The sequence below is a fragment of the Schistocerca nitens genome, chromosome 2 (genome assembly GCF_023898315.1).
Source record: "Schistocerca nitens isolate TAMUIC-IGC-003100 chromosome 2, iqSchNite1.1, whole genome shotgun sequence".
NCBI classification, from domain to species: Eukaryota; Metazoa; Arthropoda; class Insecta; order Orthoptera; family Acrididae; genus Schistocerca; species Schistocerca nitens.
Genome location: NC_064615.1, coordinates 781,651,726 through 781,664,535, shown reverse-complemented (window position 1 = coordinate 781,664,535; position 12,810 = coordinate 781,651,726).

Below are 12,810 nucleotides of genomic sequence, written 5' to 3'. Positions count from 1 at the left end.
GTGTGTATTTAGATTTAGCCGCCATTACAGGAGAAATTACAAACTTATGCAAGTTGAATTATTGTTGTGGTATAAATACATTATAATTTATCAAAATTGTGTATTACTAATGTAAATTAGCTTGCCCATGTCATCTATAATATTTCTTTAAAGAATTTTCAGCATTTTTAGCAATTATCGCTGGTATTGCTGGGCTGTGCCGCGACTGAACGATTTGCAGCGGCGGCACAATTAAAAAATTGTTCCGCTAAGAAAAATTAACCAAACCCGTAAATCGGGAGCAGATAAAATTAGCAGTGAATTAAGAAAATATTTTTTCTTTTACAGCAATCCTGAGACTGACGGAATTTATTACTGGTTCCACATTTGTGCATTCATAGGCGGATAGTTAACGTTGAAGTTTAACAATCTGTTGGTTCTTTCAATTTCTAAAGCAAATAACTTAAACATATAGTGAAGTGTGTTTTGTCAATGATAATTAAACGTTCAGGTCGGCTTGGCAATATTTAACCATTTTATGCTAACAGAGACAGTCTTGTGTTCCATAGCTAACGCCAGGAAAGAATTCAGTAAATATTTTTTAAAAAAACCACTGCATTTAGAAAATGTGTGCCAAGGCCGAAATACGTAAAAAGAATTTAATTTATACAATTTTCAACTAAATGTTCTTAATCAATTAGTATGAATTTATCAGCATGAGAGGGTTGACTAAGTCCACGTAATTTTAAATGTGCTTAATTCTGTCTAAATAAATTTTTATTACCACACGTAAATCAGGGGTTCTACAACAAAGTTCGTACTGAAAGAAAAAATAATAAAAATATATAAAGCAACATTTCCATCCCCACATTTGCAAATCCATTTTCGATTCATTTCATTTTCATTTTTTTTACATAATAAATAAATAAATATTTTCTTTTTTTTATTTCATTAAACTGTCTTTCCTCAGGATGCTATGTCCACAAGATTCATCATTATGAACAGTTTTATTGTAAAGTTTTGGTCAGTGCTTGAATCTAGATGACCTCATTCATGTACCATTTTAAGAAGATTTTTCTGTTGCACATTTGCAATAAATTCACTATATTCCATCAGCATACAAATCCTATTGCACTACTTACAGTTTATTGAGCATTCCGATGTCTTGTCTGAATTGTGAAACAGTCTCACACAGGGAAGCGGTGGACAATCTCAGAAAGTCTATTTCCTGCAATAGTCATACAAAAGTAGAGGTGCGAATTTTGAATGTCTTCTCTAACATTGTTGTGGATGTAAACATGTCACTTCTTTAATTTCTGGCAATGTTGGTGTCAAAAATGCAGAGTTGCACGATGGTTCAGAATACATGTTAATCGGTAGGTCCTCCTATAACTAGCTCAGCAGGTCAGTTTGAAGGTCAGAGAAAGGCTACAGCGCACCACCTCCAACAAGACCACCTCTAAGAAAGTACTATAGTATTCAAAACAAATTTTCAATTAATGACAGCTTTCCTTTTACTTAATCCAGCGCAAAAGAGCATACTTCTTGTGCTACCTTTTTGCCACCACTTCTTCATACATGTAGATCTGATGGCTGTCATTGTGAAGATTATGAATTCAAAACAGATTAGCCAAAATGTGTTTAAAAAAATATTCCTGTACAGGATTCTGGGGAAATGACAAAATCTGTACGTAGACAAATACCAAGTATGCTGTACCACAGTTTTGTTTACATTTTTTGGTGCATATTTTTATAGATGAATGAAACCTTTTATCTCTTAATTTCTGCACAGTTAACTCTGCTTTAGCAGCCATCTTTACATTCAAAGACAAATGAGTTGACATAATTTTTATTCTAAGTTCGTCACATTCACTGCATACAACAATATTATACATTCTAAAACGATAAGAAAAATTTTCATCCAATTTTTAAAAATATGATTTATGTTTAGATATTGATTATGTTCTTTATTAAAAAGTAGGTGCAGCATTATTTTAACATTTAACCATGAATCTGAATATGCTGTTTCTTTTCCATCACACTGGTTTTTTAACTGGCAGCTGCATATAACAATCTGAGACGTTCCAAAACGATAAGAAAAGTTTTCATAGAATTTTTGAAAATAGAAATTATATTTTAGACTATCATTAAGGAGTTGTTTATATTCAAGTAGTCACAGTATTTTAACATTTAACCATGCATCTCGATATGCTGTCTCTTTTCCTTCATAATGGTTTTTTAACTGGCAACTATTCCATGTGTTCTGTGATTAAACTACATATTCACCCAGAAATAACGGGTGTTGTGGAAATGAAAGCTCCTTTGTACTCCTTGGTTAATAAAGATATGAGTCTGTAAACATATTTTTGTTTCACAGTACGTGTATTCATAAAGAAATTTCTATATTACATACATTGAGTCCGAGCACTTCTTTTAACCACAAAGTGTTTAAAAGCGGCATTTCCTCGATTTTTCACTGTTTCTTATGTGTCAAGATGTCGCTAATGTCGTATCACAACTGAATCATGTTCAATGAGTTGTTGTAACTAAAAGTTCAAGTTCGTTTATGCTCCATAAATCATGGAACATTTCGAAAATCTCAAGGTTTTCTCTTCTCCAGCTCGGTGGTAACACTAAATTAGACAGCCACACTAAATGACTTCTTAGTTAAATAAAATGTTAAGTCCCATAGTGCTGAGAGCCAGCCAGTTAAATAAAGAAAACTTGGTTTAAACACAAATATCAATGAAAAATTCTTACCAACTGTTTTATCCAACAGATTATACATCGTAGGTGTTACTACAGTAGTTAATGTGTTTTATTTCTTTAACAACTGAAAACTTAATAATATTTCTCTTGTAAAAACTATCATTTATTCCACGTTTTACTACATTTTTAAACAAACTTTCTATATATAGACATTTATAGTTCACAAGATTACCGAACACTTCAAAGATAAAACACACATTTGCTCTGCACATTTTATGAGGCAAAAAACACATGGAAAGCTTAAAGCTGTTGGCACATAACAGAAGGCAGCTAAATTTTATTTTTCTATGGTGAGATCTGTAAGATGTAGTGTGGTGTTTGTTCCTGTTTCTAATGTGAAATTAATTTTTGGGTGTAAGTTGTTTATTTCATTGTGTAGCTCTTCTATGTGTGTATGTGGTTTATCAATCAGGCATATTATGTCCTCGACATAATGGTTGGTACCAGTATATAACTTTGTGGTTTTTTGGTTTTATTATGTGTCTGAAGATCATGTTCTCCAGGTTGTTCATAAATATGTTAGCTAGGAGGCCACTAATTGTTTATCACATTGGCAATCCTTCATGTTGAGAATAAAATTCTTTGTTGAACACAAAATAATTTTGTGATCTTATGGTCTTGAGTATGGTTGTTATTTCAATTACATGTGTGTCTGTTTTGTTTCTGTGTTGTTTTAATCTTTGTGTGATGATGTTGATTATTTCATTTATTGGAATACAAGTGTACATTGATGTGACATCAAATGATATAATGGTTGCTGTGTCTGGTATGTGTACTTGATTCAGTCGATTAATACCTTTGAGATTTCCAGGTTTTTGCTGTTATCAAAAGTGTACAATGTTTTTAGTAATGTGTATCTGTTGGGCTAGGTAGTAGGATGGAGCATTCTGGAAGTTGATGATGGGCCTTAATGGGATATTATCCTTGTGAATCTTTTGTAGTGAATTTAGGGTGGGTGCATTTGTATTTTTCTGTGTCATCCTTTTTATCTGGCCTTTTGAGAATGTGTTTTTGATGTTTCTCAGTGTTTGTTGAATCTTTTTCTGGTACCTTGCTGTTGGGTCACTGATCAGTTTTGTGATGTTGTCTTTGAGAAAATCTATTTAACACATTAAAGGAACAACAAAAACAGCTAAAAAGTCTAACCAGTCACTCTTCTCTCTCTCTCTCTCTCTCTCTCTCTCTCTCTCTCTCTCTCACACACACACACACATGCACATACCTGATAAATGAATACACTACACTCTGCAAAGGCTCACCATTTTACACATTATAGGAACACCATGCAAAAGATAACACAAAGAGCTAAAAAGTGTACAGAACACACACATACACACACACACACACACACACACACACACACACACACACACAAAGTGTAAACAAAATTCTAATTTGGCGCCAAACTAACTGGTGAGCAAATGAAAACTGACTGGACTGGGACACACAACAACCACGATTACAGCATGTTTTTGCGAAGTGTACAGTGCTTTTACGACCATATTTCGGAAAATAACTGTTATATGTCGATCGATAGGAAGAGCAAAATGGTTAAGCAGTGATGGCTAGAGGACAAATGTAAGGATGTAGAGACATATCTCACTAGGGTTAGATAGATATTGCCTACAGGAAAATTAAAGAGACCTTTGGAGAAAAAAGAACCACTTGTATGAATATAAAGAGCTCAGACAGAAACCCAGTTATAAGCAAACAAGGGAAAGCAGAAAGATGGAAGGAGTATATAGAGGTTCTATACAATGGTGATGTACTTGAGGACAATATAATGGAAATGGAAGAGGATGCAAATGAAGATGAAATGGGAGATATGATACTGCATGAAGAGTTTGACAGAGGACTGAAAGGCCTAATTCTAATCAAGGCCCCGGGAGTAGACAATATTCCATTAGAACTACTGACAGCCTTGGGAGAGCCAGCCCTGAGAAAACTCTACCATCTGATGAGCAAGATGTATGGGACAGGTGGAATAATCTCATACTTCAAGAAGAATATAATAATTCCAATCCCAAAGAAAGCAGGTGTTGACAGATGTGAAAACTATCAGTTTAATGTGTCATGGCTGCAAAATACTAACGCGAATTCTTTACAGAAGAATGGAAAAACTGGTGGAAGCTGACCTCAGGGAAGGTCAGTTTTGGATTCCATAGAAATACTGGAACACGTGAGGCAATACTGACCCTATGACGTATCTTATATATAGATTAAGGAAAGGCAAACCTACCTTCCTAGCATTTGTAGACTTAGAGAAAGCCTTTTACAATGTTGACTGGAATACTCTCTTTCAAATTCTGAAGGTGGCAGGGGTAAAATACAGGGAGCGAAAGGCTATTTACAATTTGTACAGAAACCAGATGGCAGTTATAATAGTTGAGGGGCATGAAAGGGAAGTAGTGGGAGGGAAGGGAGTGAGACAGGGTTGTAGCCTATCCCCGATATTATTCAATCTGTATATGGATCAAGCAGTGAAGGAAACAAAAGAAAAATTCGGAGTAGGTATTAAAATCCATGGAGAAAAAATAAAAACTTTGAGGTTCGTCGATGACATTGTAATTCTGTCAGAGACAGAAAAGGACTTGGAAGAGCAGTTGAACGGAATGGACAGTGTCTTGAAAGGAGGATATAAGATGAACATCAATAAAAGCAAAACGTGGGTAAGGGATTGTAGTCGAATTAAATCAGGTGATGCTGAGGGGATTAGATTAGAAAATGGGACACTTAAAGTAGTAAAGGAGTTTTGCTATTTAGGGAGTAAAATAACTGATGATGGTCGAAGTAGAGAGGATATAAAATGTAGACTGGCAATGGCAAGGAAATCGTTTCTGAAGAAGAGAAATTTGTTAACATCGAGTATAGATTTAAGTGTCAGGAAGTCGTTTCTGAAAGTATTTGTATGGAGTGTAGCCATGTATGGAAGTGAAACATGGACGATAACCAGTTTGGACAAGAAGAGAGTAGAAGCATTCGAAATGTGGTGCTACAGAAGAATGCTGAAGATTAGATGGGTAGATCACATAACTAATGATGAGGTATTGAATAGAATTGGGAGAAGAGAAATTTGTGGCACAACTTGACTAGAAGAAGGGATCGTTTGGTAGGACATGTTTTGAGGCATCAAGGGATCACCAATTTAGTATTGGAGGGCGGCACGGAGGGTAAAAATCATAGAGGGAGGCCAAGAGATGAATACACTAAGCAGGTTTAGAAGGATGTAGATTGCAGTAGGTACGGGGAGATGAAGAAGCTTGCACAGGATACAGTAGGATGGAGACCTTCACCAAACCAGTCTCTGCACTGAAGACAACAACAACAACAACAGTGTGTGTTATATTTATGTGTGGTCACAACACCTCATCAGGATGCTGAGAAAAAAGGTCTTGCCACACGAAAACGTAAATAGGAACGAATATAGGCGCGAAATATGGGGACAAACTAAATTACATTTAAAGTCAAAATGATAGGTTAACTCCCAACTAAATTTCTCGTCAACATAGATTGCTTGCACATGAAAACCTCCCTGTAAGAAATAATACGCTAGTGGTCCTGCAAAACCATGCAAACCGAATGTAAAGGCATTAGCTGAAGGAATCAGATTAATGTTTGAATTAAATATGTCCATAATTTTGTAATTATTTAGTAAAAATGTTCACATTACAGATTAAATAAAGCAGAAACCCACTGATGATGGCACATGTTTGGGAACTCGGTAAAAATCGTGTTTTGCATAACTGACTGACCTTACATCGAAAAATTTTAACGGCAAACACGAAAAACACAAGGAGTTGCAAATCCAGATGATTAATATCTCGTCGCCCAGTCAGGCATTCACCAGCAAGCTCTAGAATAAATACAGGAACATCTTAATGAAGCTTCAGAAGACAATCCTCAATATATAGTTTAATAAAAATTGCATAGCTCATTATCTAATTCTAGACCATATCAAAAACTCTGTGAATAGTATGTTATCTGCACCAAAGAAAGTGGAGATTATATGGTTAAAGCAAGAAATTAGGTAATTATATGCTAAAAAGTAGTCGCTCAACACTGAATTTTACCAAACACAATTAGAATTGGTCAACAAACTTACGATACCAGCTCCCTTTCAGGAAATAACAGAGAGAGGAAAAGCATACATACAGAAAGTAATGCAATAGAAACAGGAGAAACAAAACAGAAAACCCAACAGAATAATTAACAGCACAAGCACACCCACTGAAAACAATCACAACCAACAATATGAATTCCCTGACAAAATCATTAACTTAACTGAGATAAATCTTACAAAACAAGAAAAAAGCCTACTAGAAAAAGCACCAAAACACAACATTAACAAAAAGATAGAAAACCTCATAACAGAATCTGATTACATTATAAAGGAACAAAGGGACTGGGCACACCAAATTTTAATGCAAACTTGACATGTGAATTTGTATCTGCTAATATAACACAGATAATTAGAACACACAAATCCACCACTATCTCTAATAATAAAACACCAGAGAAATCACAGCCAACAAGCTAAAACTAAAATTAAAACAGAACAATGCCATAGTAAGAAGAGCAGACAAAAGCAATATTACTGTAATTATGGATGAAAAGGAATACATTGCAAAAATACTATATTTTCTCAGAGACAAAAACATCACAAAACTGGCCAGTGACCCAACAGCAAGGTACCAGAAAAACATTCAACGAACACCGAGAAACATCAAAAACACATTCTAAGAAGGCCAGATGAAAAGCATGAGACAGAAAAATACGAATGCACCCACCCTAAATTCCCTATAAAAGATTCACAAGGATAATATCCCACTAATGCCTGTCATCAACTTCCAGAATGCTCCATCCTACTACCTAGCCCAACAGACATACACATTACTAAAAAGATTGCACACTTTTGATAACAACAGGAACCTGGAAAACTCAAAGGAATTAATCGACAGAATCAAGAACATACATGTACCAGACACAGCAACCCTTATATCATTTGATTTCACATCAATGTACACTCGACAGCAAAAAAAGTGCGTCACACCTTAATTCCAACATGTAGGCTGCACCTGAATGTATGCAACCAGCATAGCATCTGTGTTGCACATCGTCGCAACACTGCACAGTACAGACGTTGTAAGATACACAATGGGTACCGCTAGAGACTACTATAGAACACCGGTCTTTATGACAGTCTGTCCAGGTGTAAAGTAACACCACGATAGTACAGAAGAGATCAGACATTCCTTAACGTTTGTAAACTAAACTTAATTAAAATAAGTGACATTTCAAATGTTATGGGACAACTAATTTTGTCATATAAATCGTTCAGTAATCCTTAGGCAGAATTAAATATTTGAGACAGTATATGGATTTATAAAGTTGTATGGCAATTGGAAACAAATTCTTTGCTGTCTAAAAGGTTTACCCAACACATGCTGAATGTCATTCAACGTTCAACAGGGAGTGGTTTCGCATCAACTTTATGTAATATTGAGCAGTTAAAAGAATACGTTATTAACGGCGGCAAGCACTCTACGGAAACCCCAACATTAACAGTGAATCACAAGTAATATCATTGTTCACATTACTCATCAACAGTTACTTGTACACAAAATTGTACTTTAAATGACATGACCAACGTCGTCGTTCTGGATCCGGATGCAAACCCAGACCGTAAAGCCATTGTTAACCAAACAAAGCTTTGTGTCTTATCGAGACTCGATCACTAGGCAGAAAGAGACGTCAAATATTGACGTTTGCACCAGTATCGGTTATCAATTCTCAACTTGAAGGTAAATGACGATAATGTTCATACGAAACCAGGAACCCTAACATGACAATTACGTTCTTGGTAATTAACCTCGAAAGACGTTGTATATTGTTGCATTGTCAAGGAACAAAGGATGCATATGTTTAAAATTGAAATGCCATCATGTAATGCTGGTGACAAGGATGTGAACCCAGAACCTAATCGGATTGTTGAATAAGTACGTAAAATCAGAATGTAGATATCACAGTTTGTCACCAGTATGTATAGCCTGGCCGGGATTCGAACCCGGCGCCTACCGCCGTCGTTGTCTAATCAGGAACAGACGAGAAATGTCCAATGTTGGTCCACCATTAGCGAAATGTGCACACGTTTAACTAGAAATAAGGCGACGAAAACGTCTAAGCTGACTGAGAGTCGAACGCCGCACACATGGTTATAAGACACGTTAATAATCAAATTCTTATTCAGTAGTAGCTAGGAGTAGCATGTTTAGTTGCAAACCTTAGGGCCTCTCTCATCCCTAGTAACGTGTTGCATAATATCTGCGACATCATGCTGTTAATTTACAAGTGGATTGACTGCCGTAAAGAGCAATGTTCTCTAGTAGTCGTGTATTATTAAGATGTAAATGAAGTGCCTCAGCAGAAAGTAATTTCCGTCGTGCAGCACGTATTGTTTCAGAGACACTGAGTACATGTTATAAGTACACAAAACGTGTATTATACAGGGTGTTACAAAAAGGCACGGCCAAACTTTCAGGAAACATTCCTCACACACAAAGAAAGAAAATATGTTATGTGGACATGTGTCCGGAAACGCTTACTTTCCATGTTAGAGCTCATTTTATTACTTCTCTTGAAATCACATTAATCATGGAATGGAAACACACAGCAACAGATCGTACCAGCGTGACTTCAAACACTTTGTTATAGGAAATGTTCAAAATGTTGCCGCATGCAGTTGTAAGTCGGATCTCGTCTTGTGGTAAGTGCAGATATAGCTGCGACCATTACTGTGCCGATTGAAAATCCCGCCGACTGTGAAATGCGATGTATTTCTTTTTCTGCAGCCGAAAAATGTTAGACACTATGACATTCAACACTTATGGCGAAGGTTTAATGAATACAGTCAATGACCGAAAATGATGCATTATGTTTAAGAATGGGAGAACAGATGTTCATGATGAAGAGAGATCAGGGCGGCCCTCTGTCACCACAGATGAGCTGAAACAAAAGTTGGGTCCCATCTTTCGGAGTATCCACGATTCACGATCAATAATGTGCATGAACATTGTCAGTAAATGACTTGTTCAACTATGCACAAAACTGTCATTCAGCCCTTTGGGCACCACAAAATCTGTGCCCATTGTTTGCCACCCATGTTTACAGATAACCAGAAAGCTGCGATAATGGGTGCTGCATTAGCGTCATTGGAGCATTACGAAAGGGGTGACAACACGTTCACTGACCAGATTGTTACAGGAGGTGAAACATAGCTTTCTCAAAACACCCTGACACTCGAGAGATAATCATGGAAGGCGTCATCCTCAGTCGCTATGGAAGTCACAGAAGTTCAAACAGACTTCATCAACTTAAAAGCCGATTATTTCTATGTTCTGGGACGGTGAAGGGGTCCTACTCGTCAATTTCACACCCCGCGACATAGCCCATTTTACTACCCTGGAACGTCTTCGTTGGGCTATGCAGAATCGCCAAAGTGGTATGCTCCTCCGTGGAATTATTGTGTTGCATGACAATGCACGCTGCATACAGATACAAGCAGACACAAGCCTTGCTGCTTGAGAAATTTCGGTGGTATATCTTCGAGCATCCTCCCTACAGTTCGTAACTGCACTGTCAGACTTTTTCCTGTTTCTAAAACTGAAGGGGCATGTTGATGGATGATGCCAAGTTACGACATGTACCTTAAATGTCAAGGGCGACAATATGGAAAAACAGATGAAGTATGCACCAAAACGTGCATATTCAGTTTCTGTATTATTACTTAACTATATCATAGTATCGAATAGTGGCAAGAATAGGGGGGTGGGGATAAAATATAATATATAATCGAACATGATTAATAATTGCTGCTTGAATAATCAAAAAAAATGGAAAGAATAATTGAAAGAAATTGGAAGGTACACATATCCTGAGTGAACTTTAACTTGCAATAAAATCAACAGACCTTTAAAGTCAACACATTTTTAGATTATCATTCATCATTTAAAATTACTTACTTCTTTTTCCTGTTACCACTATTGTGCATAAAGATTGGTATATCAATACTGGATCCGGATAACCCCTCCTCTGCTCACGCAAATTATTCTTGTCTGCTTCGACCCTTTTGATGCAGGATTCTCGATGCAGGTGAAATGATGAACAGATGTGGTTATTAATAAACTTCGTCTCCCTAATAACTTTTATAACACTTCTTTAATGTATGTTCAGAATACACATTTTTAGCAATATTAATGCGGCGGAACTCTTCATACATGTGCCCGCTACCAATTCTAGAGACAAACAGATGAAGGTACAGAAATTAATCAATTGAAGAGTGTGTCTCTACTTGTTATATATATAATGGGAGAAAATAATGATAATAATAATATCAATTGCTCCTTACCCCTTTGTCCATCTTCTCCTCTCCTAACGTCACCTCCACGTGGCCCATCTATCACCTCCTCATCCCCTATAAGTCCATCTCCTCCTCTCCCCCTCTCTGTCTGTCTCCTCCTCCCCCTTTCTCTGTCTCTCACCTCCACCCCTCTCTCTCTGCTCTTCTCATCCTCCCCTCTCCCTGTCCATTTCCTCTTCCACCTCTCTCTGTCCATCTTCTCCTTTTCCCTTTCTCTGCTTATTTCCCCATCCCCCTCTCTCTGTGCCTATCTCCTCCTCCTCACATCTGTGTCCATCTCCTCTGTCTGTCCATCTTTTCCTCTGTCCTTTCTCTCTATGTTATCACCCCCCTCCCCCAAGCCTCACTATCAGAGGATTGGTGCTTCTTACCCTACAGTATTTCTATCGAGACAGTGAGTAATATGTGTATCAAGTTTGGCTGAAAGGAGCCTTTTATCCACAGCTTTGCCAACACACACACATCACATTATTTTACATATATTTAATATTTTTCACACATATTTGTACACGTATTTCACCTGTATCTGTTGCCAACTTCGTCCTGCAGTTTCGTTTTCACGCAAAACAATGTTTATTACGTCACATCTCCTGAACTATGAATCACATAACGATATAATTTTGCAGGTACTTACAGTGGTAGTTGTAGATACTGGCTGAGAAATGTGTTGCCAATAGAGTAGGTGTAATTAGGTAGTAAATTAAAACGTCGTGCCTGATGCGGCAGTGTTTCATGTGTCTGAGTGTTTATGACATCATATCTTCTGAACTATGTTTCGCACAATGTAGTTCTGCAGGTATATTCAGTTGTATATGTGAGTACCTCTTCTGCAAAATATGTTGCCTGTAGAGACATTAGTAAAGAAGCAATAAATTAAAAAGGCATGCCCCATGCGGAAGTTTTACTGCATGAACACTGGAAATGTAATAAGCAATAAACATTTTTCTTTTCATCATTTTGTGTGGAGTGTGAGCGAGATAAAGTCTCGCAATAGGTTTGAAATTATGTCTCAAGTTTGTTGGAAGTCACTAACTACTCTCTTCCCAAATACTGGATGAACATAGTCTGGTAACGGTGCATCCTGAGCTACGCTTCTCTTTCAACCCCGCCTCCACCACTTAGAGATGTAGGTGGTTCTTGCCCCCACAGTGGCGTTTTCCACACACTAAGTGAGAAGTGTGCCATGTTTGGTTGAAATCGATCCAGTGGTTCATAGCAGTTCATTTAACTCTACAAGTGATGAAAATTAGTGAAATATTGGCTGTACAGGAAGTTTCTACTACTGGCAACATAAATGCATTTACACATCTGTTCAGTGAATTTGAGAGAGGAAAGAATGAGGTTTCTGGTGGCAGTATAATCTCAGACTCACTGTACCTTTTAATAAAGGAAACCACCAACTATAATACAGTGTCGTTTACTCCACTTGCAGAAAGCATAATTCCAGAATTCGATACACACTAGCTTTAAAATTTCGTCTTATTTAACTAATGTGGCGCTCTGGAGTGATAATATTATCTTTCACATGCTCTTTCAAAGTATAGTGGATACCATGCAACACATCAAAAAACAATTTTGAAGCTGTATTTTTGGAGACGTGGTATATAAAGCCAGTTGAGCTATATCATGCATAATGCGTCTTGCGA